The sequence below is a fragment of the Tympanuchus pallidicinctus genome, unplaced genomic scaffold, assembly GCF_026119805.1.
Source record: "Tympanuchus pallidicinctus isolate F22 unplaced genomic scaffold, pur_lepc_1.0 scaffold3, whole genome shotgun sequence".
NCBI lineage: Eukaryota > Metazoa > Chordata > Aves > Galliformes > Phasianidae > Tympanuchus > Tympanuchus pallidicinctus.
The window spans coordinates 31,382,019-31,406,085 of record NW_026294747.1 but is presented as its reverse complement, the minus strand read 5'-3'; the positions used below and the strand labels follow the sequence as shown (position 1 = coordinate 31,406,085).

The following is a 24,067-nucleotide window of genomic DNA, read 5'->3' as shown; positions in this document are numbered from 1 at the left end:
ATTAATGCCACCTCAGGGCTGAAATAAATTGCAAAGACTTTAAAAACTGTGACTACACATTTTGTGCTAGTCTTAGCTTTCTTCCTTCCTCTCTTTTCCTATTTTCTGCTTTTTTTTTTTTCCTTCCCCTGCCCTCCCTCTATCCCCTCAACCAAATAGTCCATCTTAGAGTCCTCTAGTGCATAACAATGAATTGCCTTGAGGGGAAATAGTTGTTTAATGAATCTGGAAATATGTATTCAACACGTGCAAATATCATATTGTATTTGATTAAGCAGCGTGTATGGCAAAAGCTCCAAAATTTCTTTGTACACTAAAAAAGGCAAATTTTAATAACATTTTCAAGAAAAGTAAACTTTATTCATCCAGACTTGTAAGCAGCTAGATCAACATATTCAAAATATCAGTTTTAAAAGAATATGATGAAATTTAAAAGAATATGATGAAAAAACAACAATTTAGTTCTGTAACATGTAAATGTAATTCTATAAGATATAATTTTGTCTAAATACAGTCACTTCTATCAGCTTTTTTTTGCCTTGTCTAAAAATATATTTTACTTTAGCAGTATATTTCAATTCAGATTTCATATCTACTATTTTATATTTAAAACCAATACAAAACTGTTAATTTTGACTGTCATTTGTTGGGTAAAACCTCCCAGTTTGCTAGCTTACATCCCTTATCTCTAGGATTCCTTAAGCATCACTGCCTTGAAATGAATTGTAGGCTCTATCAATTATATCTGTTTAGATGGACAAATTTAAGTACTACAAAAGAGCAATTGATTTTCAAATTACCACTGATTGCATAGTAGATATCTCAGTGGGAAGACAGGTACATACAGACTCTCAAATGGAATCAATGTATTAATTAATCTACAGATTGACATACTCCATAGAATGTTTCCTTTCTCTTCACTTCCTTCCTGTAGGTATGTTTGTTTCCATTTAAAAGGAATCTCTTGATGATCTAGAAGTGAAAAATTAAGATATAAAGTTGCATGTGCTGTGTATAATATCTAAATTTTTGATTCAGACTTAGCTTAATCACTTACTAAGAAAGCTAAAAATATTATAAGCACCTTCCTGGGGTCTGTTTGGTAACTTCATTGAAAGTCTTGTCTCTGTAAGTCAAAAGGTGAAACCATGTTATCAGAAAAGGTCAGGCTTTGGTCCTGCAAAATCACAAAATAATTTTCTGGTCCACTGATGAAGTCCAAATCTTCATGTGGCATTTATTATAAAACCATTCTCTTTTCTTTAGTAACAAATCAATAATTTCAGAGAACTAATCAGAGTTTATTAACTGTACAGGTACAGATAATGAACACACAGAGCAGACAATCCAAACAACTGCAAGTCATCTGGCAAGAGACCAGTGCAATGTATAGAAAGATTAGAAACCAAAGCATCAATCCAAAAGAAGACTGACAGGAAAATAGTTCATTTTATCCCGTTACTTTTCTTAGTACTTTTTGAGAACCTAATAACCACAAAGAAATGTTTCTGGTTTAAGAGTTAGAGACAAAGCACACACACAGTAGCAGAAAATATCTAATTTTTGAGAGAAATGAATGATTAACTTAGAACATACCACCATAGCTACCTACTAATCAGTGATAGTCAGAGACGTTGGCCAATTTACAACAGATTTACTGCTGTTCACTGCGGTCCTGCAGTCCCTATGTTGCTTTCTGAGAAGACTATAGGGTTTCTCTCAGTTCTGCTCAATGTGTGCTGAGCTGTGTCTTCATTTATGTTTTTAGCATCTTTGCTTTACAATCACACTACAACTTCAGAAACTTTTTCAGCATTTATATTAATCACAGTAAAGAACAACAGGTCTTTAAAATGTTCTTTATGTCATCTACAAGCATTTTGAAAATGACACTGTTTAAGAAAGTTAAAAAAAAAAAAGATGAGATGAGATGAGATGAGATGATTATGGTTGTTGCGGTTTTTCAACAGGCTCATTGCAAGAACTGAGAGACGTGAGAGAAAATGTGTACTGCCACATAGCTTGCCTGCCTACTTCAGCATCATAGTTGGCAACATTTATAAACACTGGCATCTTCATATTTTAATCTTAATATTTATGAAATACATACAGCAAACAGCATCAGTTAATCCTGGTTTACTTTACTTGCATGCGTTGTTAACTACTTTCCTGTAGTACTACCAGCATGTGACAAGAGAGTTAATGGATGAGATTCAGTTGTTTCTAAATTCAGTCACACCCTTTGCACTTGAAGCATGAGAGTTGTGTCAGCTCTTCCATTATAAGCTCTTGTTTGCCAGGGATTATTTCACAACAAAAAAAGCACTTCTGCCATAGTCTTGCTACCCAAGATAAGTCTAAGGAATACTAGTCTAGGAAAACTAGTCTAAGGAATAGCTGAATTATGCATAATTAGAATTATGTATTTCCATACATTGCAACAAGGTTAATAAATTTTGAAACATAGACAAATCAAGGGTTCCTTAGTATTCCTTCCTTTATGACTAATTCTCTTTTTCTTCTACCTGTCTTTCACACTTAGCGGCCAGAACTTTTCAGATATTATTATCTCCAAGAAAATCTACTTACTTGATGAAAAGAATAATCAGGTAAAAAGAAACATTACCTGTTACTAACTATTCCCAGGCATAGAATCATAGATTCCTTTAAAATATGAAGAGCTTATGTAATTCATATTGCATTAATTTGCATGCTATAAAATTATGATGATAACTAAGTTCATAATATAAGGCCCTTATTCTTCATTTTCTTATATGTTAGGAAGTTATCAAAACTAATGAAAAGGTCAGTCACATTAGGGGAAGAAGTCATGGGCTGCTTAAGGAAATCAGCTTTTTAGCAGGAAATTCTGGTTCACTAAAATTGTGTTTTTGTGAGCTATCTCCTGTCAAAGTAAACCCCCACCATAACCTGAACAAATAAATAGCTTAGGCACTGATAGGAAATGTGGAAAATCTCAGTTCACATCTGTGCTTTTATTCTGGTGAAACTTTAGTTTAAATCCTTGTGTACCTGTGTGTGTAGGTGTAGCTGTCTCCATAGAATAAATTAGCCAGCCCACACTCACCTTAGGAAAATGAATAAAAATAAATGTTAGTCTGAATTCAGTTTATCAATTTTGATCAGAAATACAAGTGGGAGAAAAGTGATGGATTTGCACTGTATGTTTGAGCTTCAGGATAGATCCTTTAGAAAAGAAAAAGCTAAACTTTCCCTCTGCCTAAAATATAGTTGTCTCATGCTTAGATTTCAGTTAAAGTGGCTTAAGCACATCATATCTTTAGACAAGTTCACCTTCAAATATGGATAGTATGATGAAAACAGCAACCTGAGATTTTGAAAACCTCTTGCTTCAGTTACTGATGATGATACAGTGAGAAATACAGAGAACTTAGGAAATCACTTGGGATTAATATTCCAGTAGGGAACATGAAAGATTAGTTTGAAATTAAAGGCACTTTTCATATCTCTAATACAATTGAAGCAAGGAAAACAGTTGGTGAACGTCACTCACTTTTTAGACATGTCACAGCTGTCCACAAGCTTGCCACATCTGCCTATTCAATTTTTAGAGTTTTTAATATGAATATCAATCCTCCTTTTCATAAATGTAACCTATAAATGCCAGGAATCCCTTAGGAGTTTTCTCAGACTTTATTTAATGCCCCACAAGAAGAGATGTAAAAGAAGCCTTTCTTTTATAAAGTGATCTTATAATTCTGTTCAATATCCATCATTTTCAAGGCCAAGTAATCATATTTAATGGATCCTAAATTACTTTCTGTCAGGCAAGTGTTCCCTTGATAATGTTAACCAGTTCAGAGGACTGGCACTTAGAGGGTTGAAACTATGAGGATGTTGGTTTTTTGTTTATGTGTTTTGCAGTTTGTTTTTTTTTTTTAATTTTTTAATTGCAAGCAGCTTACAGATACTTTGACTGGGGTGGCATTCACTAGCATTTCAATAGGTAAGGGTCAATGTTCCCATTTTGAACTGTATTTTCATGGGTTTTAGCCTGACAATAAATATTCCAGTTGTTTTCCATCAAAAAGAAGTGCCTAAGGTGACTCACAAAAGACTTTTATCCTTTTCTGTTTGTCTTCTATTTTTTCTCTCATTTGTATGTGTATTAAGCCTAGATTTCTTAACACAGAAACAAGTTTTTGGGAAGCAGTAGAATTAGAATCCTCTGTCAGGTTGGGTAGCAAGAGCCAAAGGTGGCCCAAGGTAAATGTTTAACCTCAACAGCACTGACAAAGGGGCAGTCCCACAGTACCCAAAGAAGAGCAGAGCATGTCTGGTGAGTGTTATGAGGGCCAGCTGTCAGTTCAGGGATTGACAGACAAATCTGTGGTGTTGAGACAGGTCCAAATCCTAGCTGGACTTGTCCAAGTCAAGTCAGTGGGTTGCGACAAATTTGAATAAATGATACATTGTCAGGCATGGGATCCTTGTCAGGGATACTGATCCAAGAGCAAGGACACTGGTTTGAACACAGCTTCTGACAAGGAGGAAACCACTCCCCTTCTTCCAGCTATTTCTCACACTACTCCGCTCTCAGTAGCTTGAATCCAGCTTGTGCAGCTGCACTGTATTCTGTGCTAACTAAAGCATAGACAGCCAAATCCCTTGCAGCCAAATCCCACGGGGCAGCACTCAGGGTACTGATAAATGTCTACAGTTTTTTCCTACCTCTACCTTTGTTACTTTTTCCACATTAATCAGTTTTTTATGGTGAAACATCTTAAGAGTCAAGATGAGGAGAGTAGCATCTCATCTTTCATTTTAATTTAAGGTTTGTGTAGAAGAAAGTTGTTGAGCTGTGGGAGAGCTGGCTGGGAAGCATTGTGCCCTAAGTAGTGTCTAGAATCTTATGCAGAGAGGTTTCACTAATTCAAAAGTTACAGCATTGATATTTTAATGATGACAATCTTTTTCCAATTATTCAGTGGACATTTAAGTTGAACAAATATTTAATAAAAGCCAATTTAAACCCTCAGACAACCATTATCAAAATTCTTTCCATCTTACTTGTTTATCTTTCAAGATGAGATGAGATGGAGATTTCAGGTTTTGAAAACATGGACTACAAAGGCTTTGAATAATATGTATATGATTTGCTGTGGAGTGAAATGGGAAATTATTTGTTACAACTACTGTACAATTGACACCAGTAGTAATGAGGAACAGATCTGCTCTGCAATGCTGGAATTTAGGAGCAAAAATAGGCTATACTGAAAACCTAGTGTTACCAATTTATTTTTTAAAGAGTGTCTTATGGGCTCTAAAGATCTAAAGATTTGGGTAATGTTTCTCAGTTTGTTGACACAAAAAATTCTATTTTTACTATGGATCAATCATTTAAAAACCAATCTTGTTCCATTATTTACTCCCAAGAGTGAGGTAAATGCCTTTCAATCTGATAGAAATCATCTTCCACACAGAAATGGAATAGTACAAAGGAAAATATGACTTTTAGACTTCCCCTGTACTTCAGTTACTTTTTGAAACAGGGAGAAAGCAAATCTTTCCCTGATCAAAATAAGCTTTAAAATAAAATTAGTTATTACTTCTCAAGTGTTGAAACGCTGGTGACATCCAGTGGCACACAATGTCTGTGAATGAACATTCCTGCTATCCAGAGAAAGCACTTCTGTTGTTTCTCCTGGAGTCACATTCTGCAGGTGTAGCTAAGAGTGGAAGAAATCAATTTAATATGAAGAATTTTTCAGTATTTCTGCATTTGAAGCTTCTCTGTATAAATTAAATAACAAGCAAAACATCCAATAAAGAAAAAGGAATTTGAGCCACAAACAGCAAAGATTTCCTTGGAGACAGGAGAAACAAGGCAGTGAGCAAAAATTTGCGTAAGAAATAACTCAAAAATCTTCTCTTAAGAAAACGTGCTTAGTCACATTCTTTCCATGAAAATTTACAAGTCTTCTGCAAGTGATGATTTAGTGTATAGGCCTTGGATTGGAAAGGCACTCATTTCTGTTTTGTCTGATTTGGAAAGATTAAAATTCAATAAATTAAGTAGGAAAAAGGTTATTTTTACTTTCGTATATTAGACTAGTACCCTTACTTGCAGGAGAATGACTTCCCGAATGAAAAGGAGAATAAGTGAAAAGATTGCTACAGAAAGGGGAATAATTCTTACCTATGCAGCTATGTTCTGCTGTACTTTCTTCTGCCCTGCATTTTCCAGTTTTTGGTACTTGAAGCTCAGTCCATTTCATACACATTTTCTAGAATAAAATCAATATGCAACTCTAATCTGAGCTATAACTAGCTGTTACACTGAGCAAAAAAAAAACAAAAACGTACACTGAACTACTTAACTAAATAAATGATTTAGTTAAGTAAGCCAATGATGCTGAAAAGTAAGTCTTCATTAATGGACATCACTGAAAGAGCAAAGAAAGCAGAATGAATCATCAGTCCATTGCCTTTAATAATAAAGTTAAAGAAAAAAGTACTGAATTATTAAGAACATTGTGAACAGGAAAGAAAAAGAGCAAACATCATCAAGAGTGCCAGTATGCAGAATGATGAGCAACTGGATACTTTGGCTGTTCTGGAGGGTTTCGTTTTTCTTTTCATTTTTTTAACTCTGAGAACTGACAATCATTTAGTCCTTGATTCTCCACCTAGAAAAATCACAGACATCTTCCCTCATTTTTAAATAAATCAATGATTCATGTGATTTACATATAAAAGTAGATTTGTGACTGAATCTGGAGGAGGCCCCTGAAGTAGTATTAAAATCAAGTCCATTCCTGCTGAGGTTAATAGCAAGAATCAGACAGACTCTAATGAGGACAGAAAGAACCTCCAGGATTTTGATGTTAGGACAAGAGAGCGACTTTTATATATATTGTTCTCTACACATAATCTTAAACTGTACTTAAATGGGAAAGTTTTCTTTTATGCTGGACTGGATTTTCTCATACAAATGATCAGATTCAGCTCTCTGGGCATAGAATCCCTAAGAAATTATACACTTGGATTTAAATTTGCAGCTCCTCAAAAGAAAAGAGAGCTAAGGTAAGTAATTACTCATGACAACTGTACATAAAGATTTTCTCAGAATCAACTGGTCATCCATGTGCTTTTTACATGCCATTAAAACATAATGAGTAGGTACGCTGTGGATTCTATTTTAATTTGGTAAGTTGTTAACTTCTATTTTGTTTGAATTGGACATTCTAATAGTAAGGATAACCTCACTGTCAGTATTACAGTCTTCGATTATTATTATCACTAAATTCTAAGACATAAAAATCTTAATTTTCTGGCTCAGCGAAGAAAGTTTTCCAAATTCTGTGTTCTAAGATACCTAAATACCTGCTTTGGGTGTTTTAGGGAGCATCCAGTCCCCAGTAACATGCCCTGTACAAAAACGTCCAATGCACTTAAATCCGCAAATCAAAAATTTGGTTTCACCCAAATCAGGTGAGGAAACTGAAAACTATAGTAAACAGAATAATCAGAACCTCATTTACTTATGTTGTGGCATCTCTGTATTTCCCCTCTAAAAACACTTTTGACAAAGGGCCTTTACAAGCAATGCATTATTGGGCATGCATAATATTCTAACTAAATAAATTGTAATGAAAGATGGTAGAATTCATGCACTTGGAGGACATTTTACTTCATCTAATAAAAACATGACTTCAGGGGTAACATTATAGAATTTTTTCTTTTTCTGTTTTTCTTTTGGCAAATCTTTCTGTTATGGGAATAATCATCTGCCTAGAGATGTGGCTCCTAACTGAAAGGCATCAGGACTTCTCCCTGTGACTATGATAGTCACTAAATCAATGCTTTAGGAGAAGCTTTCCAGCTTTTCTAGTAATTCTGAAAGTGGAAAACATTTTGAACTTTCTCTAATAGCCTGTTGTGGGCTGTAGGGAGTGATGATAATGATGAGTCAATAGTTACTCAGGTAGTAGAGGTTGTTGCTGATCAGCACTGAAGGTAGTAGTCAGCTATCTTCAAGATATTATTGAAAGAAATCATCTTGATCCTTATAGTAAGTTGATGCTTTGTAGAAAGCCAAGAAAAACGTCTAAGGGAAGTTATATGTCCAGTGATAGACTTGCTCAGTCTCTGATCTTTCGAAATCTTCAATCATCCTGTGGGCTGTGAGACCAAGTGAAAGTTATCTGAATAGTAGCCTGGTCTAGTGTGGTTGGTGACCTTGCCCACAGCAGGGGAGTTGAAATTAGATGATCTTTGAGGTCCTTTTCAATCTAGGCCATTCCATGGTTCTATGAACCTATGAACAAATAGCAGATTCAACTTTCAGAATTAATATACTTTAGGGGTAATTTATACACACCAGACACCACATTACATGAAAGGTAATTTTTATGGGGAGATAATAGAGGGGCTACAGCATCTTCTCTGCCACCTCAGAGCCAGCTGATTCAAGATTAAAACTGCGTGCTTATCAGACTTATCATTTAACCCAAAGGAAAGCTGACAGCTTCATCTAATAAGTCCTAATAATTCATCTAATAAAAGATGAGCATTCTCCTCCTGGAGCCAGACACATGGCTTTTGGCAGTTACAACTGAATCAAAACTTGGGCACTCAGGAGTCTCTATCAGCTCTTCTCACTAAGTATTTCATTATTTGCAAAAGTGTGAGCTTCCCAGGGCCTGTGCTCAATGGTATTTTTTCTTCTATAACATTTGATTTAAAAAACAAACAAACCAGAACAACCATAATTGCTAAAACTTACCAGAATTACTTGATCTAGTTGGATCTGCACTGTAGTGTTTTTCACTTACAGTCTGTATACAGTGATAATAATGAACCATGGTATCATATAGATTCAGCTTTTTTCATTTTAATTAGGTGTCTATCAAATGCAGGCAAAGCATAACAGATATCCACGACAAAAAGGCAATAATCTAAGACTTTGAAGTGTTTTAGCAATTCCAAATGCTCTCTAGAAAACAGATATGCATAATTGAGGCTTGATTTATCACCTCTGTAGCACTGTCAGGGAAAAAACATTCTAGAAAACAGCTAGCAAGGCTGTGAATGTGTGTGAATGTGTGTGCGTGCGCACGCGCATGTTGAAGCTATATGTTGTAAAAAGCCCTCTGATTCCTCTAAGGGAAAGTTGATGTATATCAAACCATACGCAGACAGACAAAAATTGAACAACAGACATTAGACTGTTATTGGACAAATTCCTATACTGTTGTTAGTCTTGCAATGCATGACTTAATTTCTATACTATGTTTTCTTAAATCAAGATTTTCAAGACCAGTAGTAGCTTGAGATGTGAATAAACTTCTAGTTAGGAATACAAAAGCTATCCACTGTCATACTAGTGGCTGTGCTGCCTGTGACCCTTCCTGTCATTCTCACTGCAGACTTGAAATTAATGCTGTACTTTAAATATATGAGATTGCTTAAATCACATCAAACCCTCCTCAGGAGAACGTTAAACAAACAGAGAACCTGTTAACATAACATTTATCAGCACACACACTGGCAGAAACAGTCTCAGAGATTTTAAATAAATCACAGAACTGTTTCCAACTTCTCATATTTCAGAAGATGAAGTATATGGACAGATGACTTGATTAAGTGATAAGAGGCAAGATACTATAAATGTCAGGTTAATAACAAGACATACATGCTCCAGTAAAAATCTACAATGTGATCAGTTTGGCATTCATTATTCATAAATATTTTATAGTATTTACATTTAGTCACTATGTAAAACAACAGTAGCTAAGCCATGCCTGTTCCAGACAAAGCTGAAAGAGTTTGGAGCTATTCCATCAGCCAGTATCACAGTAATTTCCATCTTTTCAATCTGTCTCAAATGGAATAAAACTGTCCAGTCACGCTGTGCAACAATATTTTCCCAAACGCGTATCAACTCTTTTGGAGACCTCTTAATTTATATTCCACATATTAAAGTGTTTTTCCAGAGGGAGGATGTTGGAAGGAGCTAAAGGGGAAGGAAAAGAATCTTGTCCAAATATTTTACAATTGACTCAACATCCAGTTAAATGCTGAGTTCCTGGCAGTTTCTGTGGCTGTATTTCAAGACCTGATTCCAAAATGTATGCTGCTACAATCCCTGCAGAAGTCCCCACTGGTTGGTAACTCTTACTCCACCTTTGATCAAGTCTCATGTGTTCACTCCAAGCTGTCAGGCAGCCTTCATTGTCTTTAAGAACCCATGCAGATCAGGCCTGGTGGGTCGGCTGCAATGCAGAAATAACAGTTTTTATTTTTTACTTTTTATTTTTTATTTTTTTGCACAGTATGGTATACTAATTTAAATCTCTCACCCATCACAACTTTGCTCTTTGTAAGACAGCTTCATTTATGTCTCCACTTCAGCCACTGGGATTACAGGCTATACAATTTCTTAAAAAAAAAAATACTGTTAAGTTACAACATATAGTCTTGCCAAAATGTGATTTGTGAAGCTCCCTTCAATTTTGTTAAAACAACATTCCAAGCCCCCTAATGATTTATGCATTGTTCACAACATAGAGGAAGTAAAAATCCCCGGCGATCCACAAGTGTTCCAGAACTGTGTGAAGCTCTGAGTAAATAATAGAAAGTAGTTATTTTGTTATGTCTTCTGGGGCTATATGCCAACCCTACCTAGAGTTCAGAGTACAGTTCTGTCTTTCTAGTAGTTGAACTAGTTGACAGGAGTTGAACTTGATGATCCTTGTGGATCCCTACAAACTACAAATATTTTGTTCCATTCCTGAAATCAGATGTCACTGATCTGCAAGGCTAACCTGTACTTGTCTTCAAATGCTTCAGGATAATTTAAATTGCAGTTCTACAGAGAAAGGAAGATGGAAGTATGAAATAAAGAGTCTATGAGCCTGATTCATGAAAAAGCTACAGACCGTTTACATAGGAAAGAAATGCAAGAAAATCCTTTACAGTGTGCCTATGTGATTTATTAAATTCCTTTTTCCTATGCAAGTGGTTAAATACACTTGAAAGGTGTTGAATCCAGAGATGAGACAAAAAAGGCAGAAATAAATGAGGTAGAGCATTGTAGCTTGCTCAAGATTTGTGCTTAGCAGGCAAACAAAAAAGCAACTGTGGTAAATACACAAAAGATTCTTGAGGTTCAATAGACTGCTTTTGAAATGGTCATTGAGGATGAGTGCATGTGTGCTTGGAGTACTCCTACACTGGAGCAAGAAGTACAGCTACATTGGAACATGAAAAATGATGATATGCCACGGTTCTTTGTTTGCTTGCTAGTTTTTAAAGTAATAGGAGTTGTTTTTAGAGTAACATCAGTATATTTAAAACCTTGAAATAGCAAAATTGCAGCGCTGATCTTCATAGTCAAAGGAAGATTCACAAAGGCTAAAGATGCAATATGACTAAAATATTCTCTCCATTTGTTCTTTTGTCTGACTGTTCTTTGTCTTATGTTATATGGTTTCACTGAAGGTAGAGATTTTCCCCTCTTGCTGCTCCTTTAGCAATGACCTTTAGAAAGACAGTGGGAGCTCTTACTTATTTTGCTCTGCCTCTCCACTCTAACCAAGATGATATAACCCTTTACTGCAGCCCTCCAAAATGCTTGGTGACTGTGCCTGTGTTAAATGTTAGTGTTCAAGATCAGAGACCAACATCTCTCAGGAGGGAGAGATGTTTCATTTTTGATGTGGAGGAAACATCCTAACAACTTCTAAGCAGAGTTTTCTCTAAACAAAAACATATAATAACAGATTGAAGAGTGGGACCAGGAAAATTTTCTGAATATGCAAAGTTGGACCTGGCAGCTAGATAAGACTTGCTAACATTTAAACCAGGAATTTCCTTACACACACTAAGGCCAAAACTGTTCATCATAATAGGTAAGACATTCTTACTAACACATGGTAGGCTCCAAGAACAGGTTTGGAAGGACAATATCAGACTTCCTCAAACTATACATGTACTAGAATTTCTAGAAAATATTCATGGGTGAAAGAAAGTTCAGTTGGCTAAGAAAAACGCAGATGAATGGCTAAACAAAGTGTAGAAGAGAAGGGGAAAGTTAAGGAGAGAATAAGAATTTTAAAATTTGATAAATAGATAACAGAGTATGCAGTTTAAAGGATTGCTTTAATTTGAAGACAGGAAGCTTTTGCAGGAAAACAGGAAGTCATTGGAGAAGGAGAGAGAAAGAATGAAAAAAAAAAAAATCTCTCAGCATCTCTTAGAACATTGCTGAAATCTAAAATTCTATGAGCTGGCAAGGCACAATACAGAAAAACGTATAGAGAAGAACAAAGAACCTGTACCAGTACATATAAACACGGGTTGTGCTGGAGATCAAATAAAGAGTCCAAGCTGAGTAGACACTGGGTGGGCCTGAAGGTTGTACAGGACATGAAGACAATAAAATCAGGATGTGTCCCAGGACATGTTGTAGAGATTGAATATGTATAAAAAATATGAGAAAGTGAACTAAGCTATGTAGGATGATCTGGCATGAAAGTGGAATGAATTTCTGCATATATCAATCAAATGGCTTGGTTGTATTTATGATTTACATGATGAAAAAGGGAGTTGTGTTTGTTTTTTTTTTTTTTTTTTAACCCTTATTTTGCTTAGCAACAGCAACAAAAAGAAGTACTCAGCTAGGACTGTCAATTGCTCAGCTCATTAAAATATTGAGGGAATGCATTTTAGCAGAGCTCTGAACCTGCAAAGCTGCCAAAATTATCTCCCTAATACCCACAAAAGGATTACTGAGAGCTCTTCGCTTTTTTCTTTTTCATTTCACCCATTACTGCCACCAGTCTTGGAACAGGCTGCTTCCAATAGTTAGTATTTACAAGCTACCATTCCTATGTCTGAACTAAAGGCACCCAGGGCACCCTGTCCCAGAGCCCTGAAGTGGCACATTTTAGGAGAACGTTTCCTGCTCTAGCTGTGGTGGCTATGTGTCACAAGGCTCAATCAGAATGAAGTGGTTACATTGTTAACAATCAAAAAGGTCAGTGCAGTGGAAAGGTAATAGAGCAGTGTAACAGCAAAGCAACTAACACAGATGAGGTTGTGTTACAACAGAGAAGTGCTCACCCACCTCTGAGGATCTAGGCTCACAGAAAAGACTCCACAAGGGAGGGATCTCCAACCAGAGACCCTTCCTCAAAGGCAATCAGCCCTTAAATGTGGTCTAAGAGAGGTGCAACGAGGTTCCACCCCTTCCAGTTGCACAGGAGAATTGCCTTCACCTGTGCTCCCAAGGCTGACTGGATTCTTTCTGCAGGTGCTCAATCAGCAGTTCAGGTTGTGACTCAACAGTTACCATACATACAGCAAGGAGAAATATCAAGGTGATAATCTGAGATGCTGCTTTTGTTTTCAGCCCTTTTGATTTTCAGAATGAGGTGTAATGGCCTACAACTGATAAGCAGCAGAAATGGATGGCAAAACAGGATTCACAGTAATATAACCTGTTTCAGACTCTTTCTAGGTTATTTGTTTGTCTGCTGGGCACTGCAAAATTCTGTCAGCTCCCAAATCAAGGAGCTTAATGCAGGAGATAAGAGAGGCAGGGCAAATCTAGTCAATCTCTGCTGCTTGCACTTCTTGGGACTGTAATTCTCCAGCAGAAAGGGAGGTCTTGAATTAAATGTCTGCGATGAGCTTCTGTTGTACCCTGTTGATGCTATTTTGACTATGTGTTCAAGCCTGGAGATTCCATGGGCACCTCCTCTGGCTTCTCAGTGACCTACAACACACTACCGTGGCTTGCATGCCTGCAAGATCCCCCTAGAAATTTTCCTACTGCAAATCCCAATGCTCCTTAGTGCACACAGCTGCACATACTCCAGACCTAGGCCTTCAGTGCAGTGTTGGTGTAAGACATTTCTGGCAGCCCCCTTCTTTCAGATGCTTCATAAGTGCCAAGTCAGAATATGCTCATTCTGCAGAAAGAAAACAGCTGTTTATTTTATCTTATTTGAATGGTGGTGTGGATCTTAATTCAGCAAAGTCATAAAGTATGTTGGTAAATTGTGAGTGTGTGTAGGTGGGTGTGTTGGTGGGTGTAGGGAGCATATGGAAGAGAGCGCAGCATGGGAAGGAAACCAGCAGAATGTTTAAGAATAAATAAAACAAAGCAGACTTCTCTCTTAGTGCATTTTAGCTCTTTGGACAATGCTTCAGCCCTTCTGCTAACTGTAAACTGCCCTAACGGTTATTTACGTTGTACTTGGACCTCTATATAAGCTACAGATGTAATTCTTGTATTTCTGTCTCTAGGTCACAAAAGGTAACAAAACCCACAAAGATGCAATCTGTAATACAAAATTAACACACACACAAAAATGCTTGCAATTTGGAAAAAGAGGTAAAGACCGTTCAGTACACATTCCACTTCGTGTGGATCGCGATGCTCAGCGCAGCATCAGGAAAGCAAAATGCAGAAACTTCGAGGTTGACCCCTGCGCTCATAGGGTTCATTCCTCTGCCGTGCTCAAAGAGCGTTCGCACAGCCAACGAGGCCGGTGGCGACGTCCCGCTTCGCGGCCTCACTTCCATCTCCGCCCTGGAGGCAAGGAAGCAGCCCTGCGCCTCGCTGCCAGCAGGGGGCAGCATTGCCCGACACATCTTGCGCGGCCGCCGAGAGGGGATGGGCGGAAAGGAGGCGGGTAACTCGCCCGCGTTGTGCAGCGCGCTGCTCGGCCGCCTGCAGCAGCCGTCTTGGCTTGGGGTTGATCGGGGTAGGCTGCCGGCCGCGCAGCGCTCCTAGGGAAGCAGCGCGTTTCGCCTAGCCTGGGAGCCATCTGACAGGCTGTGCTGGGCTCCAGTGTGCTGCCCGAGCAGCCTGGAGCTGTGTGCTGCACCTTGACAAGTATACAGACAAGAAGTTGCAAGGAGTTGTGTTTCTCTCCTTTCCCTTTTCTTTTCCCTTTCCTTCTCCTTTTCTCCTTTCTCTCCTTTTCTCTGCTTTACTTTTCTCCCCTTTACTCTCTTTATCTTTTCTCTCATCTTCCTTTCCCCCCCTTTTTTTTTTCTTCTTCCTCTTTTTTTATCTTTTCCTGTATGTTGATCTTAAGTTTATTTACAAGGTCTGTTTTGTTAAATTTTGGTAATCTCTATTCAAGCTACTGAGTCATGAAAGGTTTCCATCCCAACAAGCACTATGTCAAGGGCACTTACATGACTGGGGAGTGTACACTCAACTTCAGATCAAAATGAGAATGGTGTTCCCAGCCATGTGGGTGTGTTGAAACATGTAAGCAGAATGCTTGGGCTCCTTAAAGGCAGTGGATAATCTTTCATTGCCGTGTCTCCTTGCTGAGAGATGTGCAGAAACTATATAAAAGTGTGATCCAGGAAGCTCCCTGATGGTTGCAGTGTGTATTTATAAATACATATATATATACTGGTCCCCAGGGGGGCTCAGCGTGACGCTGTGTGTCAGCCGTCCTATCCTTGTGCTTTTCATCCTGGCGCAGATGTTACAGTCCTTAGAAATGGCCACAAAGATACTGTATGGAACTTTCCTCTTTCTGGACATACACTGAACAGCACATCAAGACTGGGGAAAAAGAGGAGAAAAGAACACCAAAAGGAAGAAATGGGAATACAGAGAGGACAGAAAGGGGAGAAAAGAGACCCATGGTGGTAGAAGAGTTGTCTAAAGACCAAAGGGGAACATCCAGTGTTAGTAGAGAATAAGTAATTTTCTCACTTCTCCTGCACTGTTTTTGTACTTTCTACTACCCCCAAATCTCCCCCTTTCCGTAAAGCAAATATTTGAAAAAATCAGTAATATCCAAAACAAAGATTTCTGCTCTTTGAAGTTTCAAATGAAAACAAAAAAATGTGCCCCAAAAGTCAAAGAGTATGCATATGCTACCTATTGCTGCATAGTGCAAGGACACAGAAATCCAGATATGTAAAGGAGGGTAGCTCATCTGCTTCTGCACAGGCAGCACCTGGCTGTGCTGTGCTTCACACTTCTCCATTACTCAGTGCAGCCAAGAGCATCTCCCTTTCATTTTGAGGTCTTCTACAAAGAGGAAAAATTAAAAAAAGAAAGCAAGTAAAGATTCTCATAGTATACTGTTTTAAGAAGTCTGTGTTCCTCACAGCTAAGTAAGGACTTATCAGCCTTATCAACTGAGAGCTTAATGAGCACTCAACGTGTTCTCCTTTCTGCTAACATACAATGCCTACAGCACACCTTACTGTACACCTAGCACTGCTTACCAGAAAACCCTCACAGCATTACAACCCATTTCTTACTTTACAGAGAGGAAAAGATCATAAATAAATAACTTACAACCATTGCAAAGTTCAGTGTCAGCACTGCATTTTAGCAAGTCACTCCTTAGCTCACACCAATTGGCTCTACTCACATTACAGAGATAAGGCCTTTTTTCTGTATTGGAAAAAAGACATCTCAAAGAATAAGAAAAAAATATCTTTTAAATAGAATGTGGGTTCTTTTAAGAGACATAAATTACAACAAAATGAGCAACAGAAAAGTTTCCAAGATCCAAGGCTATCTGTGACTTCTGATAATAAGAGAATCTGAACCGAAAATCTGAGCTTCTCAATAAAGAAGTATTTTGACATAATTCCATTATGCAAAAACCTCCTGCAATAAACCCCTCAAAATAACATACACACATCCCAAACAACAATAAAAGCAAACATGAAAGATTCTTGTTTTCATTCAAATAGTTGTAGAGTGGAGTTGGAAGCCTGCAGCCAGCTCTTTTTGTGTCTTGAAATCACTTTGTGACACACATGAAAAAGTTTGGCCACCCCTGATATATGTGCATATTAGAGTGTGCACTCAGGGTTTGAAATACAGTGAATGAAATTGCTCACAGCACATTAAGAATGCTCAGCAACATGCAATTTTAGGGTCGCACTTTATGCTGTAAGACACATTGTGCTGTTAGCAATATTTTTTCTTTCACTAAGCACACATTATTTGAGTTTTCTAGTTGAGCATACACCTAAAAGAATCTTTACCTTTTTAAAAGAGGACCATAAATTATTATCAAAGACTAGGGTATGAAATCAGCTGTTATTTGAACACACTCTGTTTCTGCTGTAAGTCCTATATCATCCTTGCATCAATATTCTTAACAGCAAAGCATGAATTCAGAGGATATAAAAACTGTAAGTCCAATTAAAGAGACATTACATACAAGTCGGACAGTGACAGTGTTATTTTTAAAACAAAATTCTCTCCCTTCACATGTTTTTTTGTGTGACCTTCTTTCATTTCCATAGTTTATTTTCCTTTTCAAAGACTCAAAGCTGACTGCTTTTCATCCACTTCTTCTTGCAGTACAAAACAATGGTACCTTCTTCCCCTCCACTGCACTCCCTCTCACTTCCACTGCAGGGGGTTGATCCACCTGTCCTCTAAAAGGGGGAAGAACCAGCTTTGGGGAGCGCTTGTCAGATAAGAAATTGAGCAGTGATGTGGCTGTGTGTGCATGTGTGCATGAGATAATAAATAAATAAATAAATAAATAAATAAATCAAGATACAGAGCTGAAAAAATAATTCACTGTATGTAGCATAGAAGAAAAATCATAATGAAGTCCTAAGTTAACTCACGTAATGCTTTCAGGAATCAGAAAAGTGACACTGTCAAAACACAACATTAGTTTTCAGAAGCCTCCAGGCAAAATTTTATTTATTTAAAGTTAGCTCCTATTTTAATAACAAAAAAAGTGGCAGTGTATTCTACATCAAAGAAAAAACTTTTCCTAATGTTTTCATTCCCCTCGTGAAGTACTTGAGCTGAAGAACTGGAGCTGTCTCTCTCTAAATAATTATGTGAGTGGCAGGATCTCAACCTGAGAAAGCTTTGTCTGCACTGGGGATTGCAGCATAAAGAGAATCACATTTGCCTTGCCTAATCTATGTGGCAATATGAGATATTCTGAAATTTGGTATTTAAATAGTTTTAAACTACATCCATAGCAGCGGAAAGCAAATCCTCAGTCAGAATCTTGGTGCCCTGTGTTGCCTTGGTGGAGAAGGCATACAAATGAGAAGTGCACCCAGGGGCTCTGGGTCTCAAACTGGACCATGTTCCATGTGGTCACTCCAGGCACCTGGAGAAGTGACCCCTAACAGCACCATGGCACACGGGGTGTGGTTCCTCTTGCATGCTCCTCCATTTGGGGCATCTTGGCATTCAGAAGCCAGAACAAAGCACTCTCTTAGAGCAATCAGATGTTTACCTTGAGTATACCTTATTGAAAGAATTACAGCTACATTTAAAAGTATATTTCTGGATCTCTTTCCTAGAAACTCTGTTTATTCCTCTTCATTTGTCAAGCACTGCTTATAGCTAGTAGCAGTGATTAGGCAGCCCAGAGTCCTCTTCACAGAATCACAGAATCACAGAATCACAGAATCACAGAATCACAGAATCACCCGGGTTGGAAGGGACCTCAAGGATCATGTAGTTCCAACCCCTCTGCCTAGCAGGGCCACCAAACGTACACATTCAGATCAGGTTGCCCAGGACCCCGTCCAACCTGGCCTTGAACACGTCCAAGGACGGGGCATCCACAACCTCCCTGGGCAGCCCGTTCCAGGGCCTAACTACTCTCCTTGTGAAGAACTTCCCCCTAACATCCAACCTAAATCTTTCCTCCTTCAACTTGGATCCATTTCCCCTAGTCCTGCTGTTGTCAGCCCTTCTGAAGAGTTTACTCCCCTCCTGGGTGTAGGTTCCCTTCAGGTATTGAAGGTCTTCTTCAAAGACATCCTATAAATAAAGAATAATCCCACTAGGTCTTTAGACCTTTTGTTTGCCTTTTAGCTTCTCTTCCCTACTGGTTCCTAATAACACCACTCTTTTTACACTGACTCTTGTCTGCATTTCCTTTCTATTATTTTGTATCACTTAACACCTCCTGCTTTGAACCTGCACAAACAGTGCTATGTGAATTTAGTTCAGTTACAAAAAGCCTCTCTGCATTTGCATGTATCTGGGTCTCACTGCAGTGCATGGATCAGCGTGGGAGAAGGGCTGAACTTTGCAAAGAGAGGGAGAGAGAACTCTTACAGCTGAGAAATGTATTTCTTCCTTCTGAACTCGTATTCTTCTATAAGCAACAAAATAAAGTCAAGGCAGCAACAATTAAAACATGAGACACAGAAGCTGAAGTTGTGCTTGCATGAGCTTGCACCCCTAATGCGACATCATGATTTCTGTATCAGAGGAACAATATCTTCCTTGTAAAGTGGGGATATGGCAGTAAAAGGATGTACTGGAGAAGTTACGATTGTTTAGAATTGGCAACAGTTGTCCATAGCAGGAACCCACCAGAGAGCTTTTTTTCCATTCTACATTGGCAAAATCTGAAGTGGAACAAATCTCGCAAGCAACAGAAAGCAAGACTAACTACCTGGTGACTTTGAAGCCTGAATCTCTGTTACAACTGTGCTCCTGCCAAAACAAACATCCCTGCCCAGAAGATGGCAGGGAGCAGCAGAATTCTCCTTCGAGCAGCAAACCCCAACATGTCCACCCTGAGGGGAAGCCTGCTTATAGCCCAACATGCCGGTGCTGTGAGGAGAGGCCTGCAGTACATGGCTGCTCCCTTGATGGCCCACACAGACAGTTGGTCGTTGGCTTGTATGACATGTTGAGACCACCAGAGGAATCATGCTGTGAAATGTATCGTTAGTGTTACAGGGTGGATTACATACTGCTCCTGCGATCTGAGAGTGCTGCAGGCGGTGTGCTAGGAGAAAAGCTTTCCAGATTGCGCTCATGCAAATTGGTATCTGTGATCACATTCATTATGGCTCCCACTACAACATTATTTTCACACTCTGGTGTGCTGTTCACTCAGTCTAAACTTTTTTGTTACTGCAGGTTGTATGCCTACAACTTAGCATCTCTTTGCCAACACCTTTACAAGAGTGAGAAAACATTATTTCAAAGATACAAATATGGTAACAGAGGCACATGAAAAGTAATGGGAGTGCTTAAAGTTAACCAGAAGAGGGGTAGCATGACCCTAACTTACATTTCCTGACTCTAGAGTCCCCTAACAGGTTACTGAATCAGAGTGTCTGTCAATTTGTTCAGGGCATTTAGTTCAGCTTAGTTTTTTGTTCTCAAAAAATGTTTTCTTCTGAATGGGAGATCTGTGTAATTTAGAGAAGAGCTGGAATTGCTGTAAGATGGGAGAAGTGAGATATGACCACATTATTGAGCACTTACTGTTTTTACTGGACAGTAGGTCTTTTCAGATTGATTAAACTGTAAAATTATTTGAAAATGACTTAGGATTAAAAATACAATCACGAAACAGCAATATAACAGGAAATTCACAGTGAGCAGACATGTCCAAGAGATGGTTTTCAAACATTCTGCATGAAATCGGGAGTGAAAGGAATAACGAGACAGTGCTGCCAGCTCTTAACCTTTGAGAAGATCCTCAGGACAACCTAACTAACTGCTTGGAAGTAAAAGGAAAAAGCAGACAGTGCTTTAAAAAATGAGAAAGGCAAAACCTAGCCATGAATTAATCCAACAAAAGTCAAAGCCAAGAAATTGTGAGCAGTGAGTCATCAGCAAAAGGGCATTTGCGTGTAACATACGGGTTCAGTTCACAGGTACCCAATCTGTTTTTTAAAATTAAAATTTAAAATATGTCAAAAATATTCAGCGTTCAGATGAAAGTTGAAAAAAAGACTTTCAAGATTTCAAGTCTGAATTTTGAATGTTTGGCTAATACATCAACACAGGCTGGCTTGCCAAAAATATTAAAATACAACTAAGGAGATCATAAATTAGTAAATTGTCAAGTATTCTTAATACGTGTTCCTAATGCCAGACACTTATAATACTAAAAGAAGGTTACTTAAATAATAAGTGTCAAATACTATTCAGAGAGCTCAGGATAGTTTAATGCATAGGATAAACTTTGCTTCAGCAAAGTCGTTTGGAAAGAAGTAACAATACTTTAACTTGGAAACATGAGAAGTGCCTATATTTTAGGATTTCAGTATTCACTTAGAGAACTATTATACCATGCAGTACAAACTTTTTATTAAATCACTGCATTCATTTATATGAAATAAAAGTTTTATTCAATCACTGTATTTTGATAGACTAGAGTACTGCATGTAGACAGGAGATAATGGATTGAGCATAACATCCTTGAAGGTGAGTAGCTGCTTCAGCTCACCTCTTTAATACTCAGGAGATATCCTGCTTCTATTGCCCATTGGACTTTGGAGAGCCAAGGGGAAAGATGCGCCAGTGCTGTCTGGTGTAACAAATCAGCTCCCGAATCACCTAACTATAAAACTCGCAGAGAAAAAATTAAATGATCTCTGCTTAAAATATCTCAATGTCATTTTTAAATCTCTTTAGGAAGATCAGCCCTGGTGACTTTATAGCAGCTTAGCCATGTGCATTGTAAAGGCTCACTGGTACTGTAGACATCACTGGGTTTTGAAATGAGTAACACACAAAGTTATTAAATCAGTTTTGGTCTTGCAGTCTTATTTGACCACTTCATTTTAGTACTAAATATTAAACAATTAAAGAATTCAATACACAGATTTCTAAAAGAGGCAGGAGACAGAACTTCACTGGCACAGAGATCTGTAAGAGGGCATGGATTGCTTTTTGGGGAAAAAAAAAAGTGATTACCATACTTTTAACACTTGTTACATCAGAGAAAGAAGAAATTAAATTCATGGGTTACTTTTTAAAAACATCTTCCCAGAAATTATTTAGCTTTTTTGAGTTCTGAGTTCTCGAATGATCAGCAAACCTTTTTTGTGTCATAATACACGCAGAACATATTTTCCTGCAAGCCCAAATGTTAGAATCTGTGTGCTTATATATAATCCTCAAAACTAGTGTCATGGAGGAAGATATATAGTCAAAATTAACATCTGCTGATGTAAACACTCACCAAAGCTTATCCTTCAAACGAATAAAACAAACAAACAAAAAAGTAAACAAACAAAACCCAAAGCAAAACAAAAACCAAAACAATTGCATCTATAAATTTTAAGTATTTGTTGTCTTTCCCTCTTTTCATGAAAACTAACATTTGTGTAATTATGTGCCCATGTGCCTGTCTCCTATCCGTCTATCTTCAGCTAGCACATGTGTTACAAAGAAGCTGAAGAAGACCTGTGAAACAACTTATTCACAGTAGGACCCAGTAATTATGATGCATCTGCAGCATAAGGCAGATAAAATGGCGTTAAGACATTTCTTTCTATTATAAAAGTCCTAGGTTCCTATATAGAACAGCATTTTACCCACTTACCTTGCATATCAATGTTGAAGAAATTGCCTTGTTCACATTGTTCACTCTTAAAGCTCAGCAGACTCATCTTATAGTTTTAGTTACTCAGACACTTAGAAGATGTATGAAGCATTTCAAGGAGAAAGTCTTCAGATAGTTCTTTTTTATCTGTTCACAAAATAAACCCATTAAACCCACTGAAGATTTTCTAGCCTCGAAAACAAACAAACAAACCAAAACCAACAACCTTTCTGTTGAAGAAGAAAATATTATACCATTTTATAAACCAATGCATTATGTTTTCATTTCTCAGTATTAGGAAAAAAGGATAGTTTGAATCACAAATCTTTAAGGAAAACTTAGAGGAAAAGCGAATTTGTGAGACCCTGGGCTGTGGACATACTGCAGTGAAAGAAAATACTGATATTTCCAGGGAAAAGTAAGAAAATGGTTTAGTCTTATAAAAGTGTAGAATTCAAATAAAACAGGCACATCCAGGTATTAGCAAGATCTTTTTTGACTGTGGGGAAGAGCAAAGATCAAATGCGTGTGTTTTAGTGTTGCCTAAAAATGATGCTGAATGCAAACAAACCAATATGTTGTTAACAGATTCTTCCTTTTCCTGTTATTAAATTTAATTTAATGCATCCATGCATTCAAACACTGTAGTATAAAAAGCTTTCTGCCTTCTCTCTTCTAAAAATATTTGAATAAGTATGACAAATATAATTGTTACAAAAGAGGATGGCAGTTCTACTGTATTTCTTGATGTAACGGTAAAGCAAAATGGCATTTAACAGTCTATTTTCAGGTAATAATCAGCATAATATGCTGGACATGCTGGATATCTGACAGTGCAAAATTCTCTTATCTTTAGACACTGGTTTTGTATCAGCTCCAAGTGCCTATCTGGTACTGGGGAAGAAAGTGTGGCTGCAGTGCTACCCTATATAAACATCCTGCCCTTCATCTGACTTTGGTGGAGTTACCTCAGATACGTGCTGGCATAGAAAAAGGGTAAATGTCATACTGGTCATGTAGCTCCATTACTCACACTTGAGAAAAGAAGCAATGAAAATAGATGTAGAACACTGGCAAAAGTTTCTTTCTTGAAGGCTTAATTGTATAGCTTTTGCCTTAAAATAAGATTTCTCTACAGTTGTACTGCCTCAGCTATATGCAAAAGGCTTCCCCTCCTATACCAATCCTACGTCATAAGTACAGTATCAATGCAAGTAAATCAATAGGAGCCTCACCTATGAGTCTGAGACTGTTTTAATAAAAGCAGAGGTAAAACTTCTGTTGATTTTCCAGGGAAGAATGAAGCCCTGGGGAATATTGGTAGCTTTTCATTAAGAGCTGTCTCCTGGATATACAGCATGAAGGCACTATCACCTCAGATACAGGGATGGCAAATCCTACAGTTTAACCATCACCTCCATCACACATTTTGGTAAAATATTTGTCCTGAATATCCTTGTGAATAATACTTCCTCAGTCCAGAAAAGGGTTAATAACTGGCCACAAATAACTTATTTGTGAGTTCACTTGAAGTCAGTAAATTCAACATAAAATTGAAAGGGAACAAAGTCTTTAAAACAGTATTGGATCTAAGGTTCTGAAGTTATAATCAGTTCGTGGTAACCAGGCCTCAATATATCAAACTAAAGAACTGACGTGATCAGAGCAACTGTCATTTCCCAAGATCCACCTGTTATTGCCAGAATGTATCTAAAAATAAGTTAAAAAAAAGCACAATA

The 24,067-nt window shown here is 37.7% G+C and overlaps 1 long non-coding RNA gene across 2 annotated transcripts; it reads right to left on the bottom strand.

Annotated features, from left to right (window-relative positions):
* Positions 1–371: 371 nt before the first annotated feature.
* On the bottom strand, positions 372–14,242 carry LOC128085911 (uncharacterized). Of its 2 annotated transcripts, XR_008209148.1 has the most exons (5): positions 13,115–14,241; positions 10,171–10,259; positions 6,182–8,302; positions 5,592–5,711; positions 372–972 (listed from the first exon to the last, which is right to left on the bottom strand). It is a non-coding gene; the product is annotated as an uncharacterized LOC128085911 (long non-coding RNA). The 2 variants fall into 2 exon arrangements; XR_008209147.1 differs by lacking the exons at positions 372–972; positions 5,592–5,711; positions 6,182–8,302 and having other exon boundaries at positions 8,854–10,259; positions 13,115–14,242.
* Positions 14,243–24,067: the final 9,825 nt, after the last annotated feature.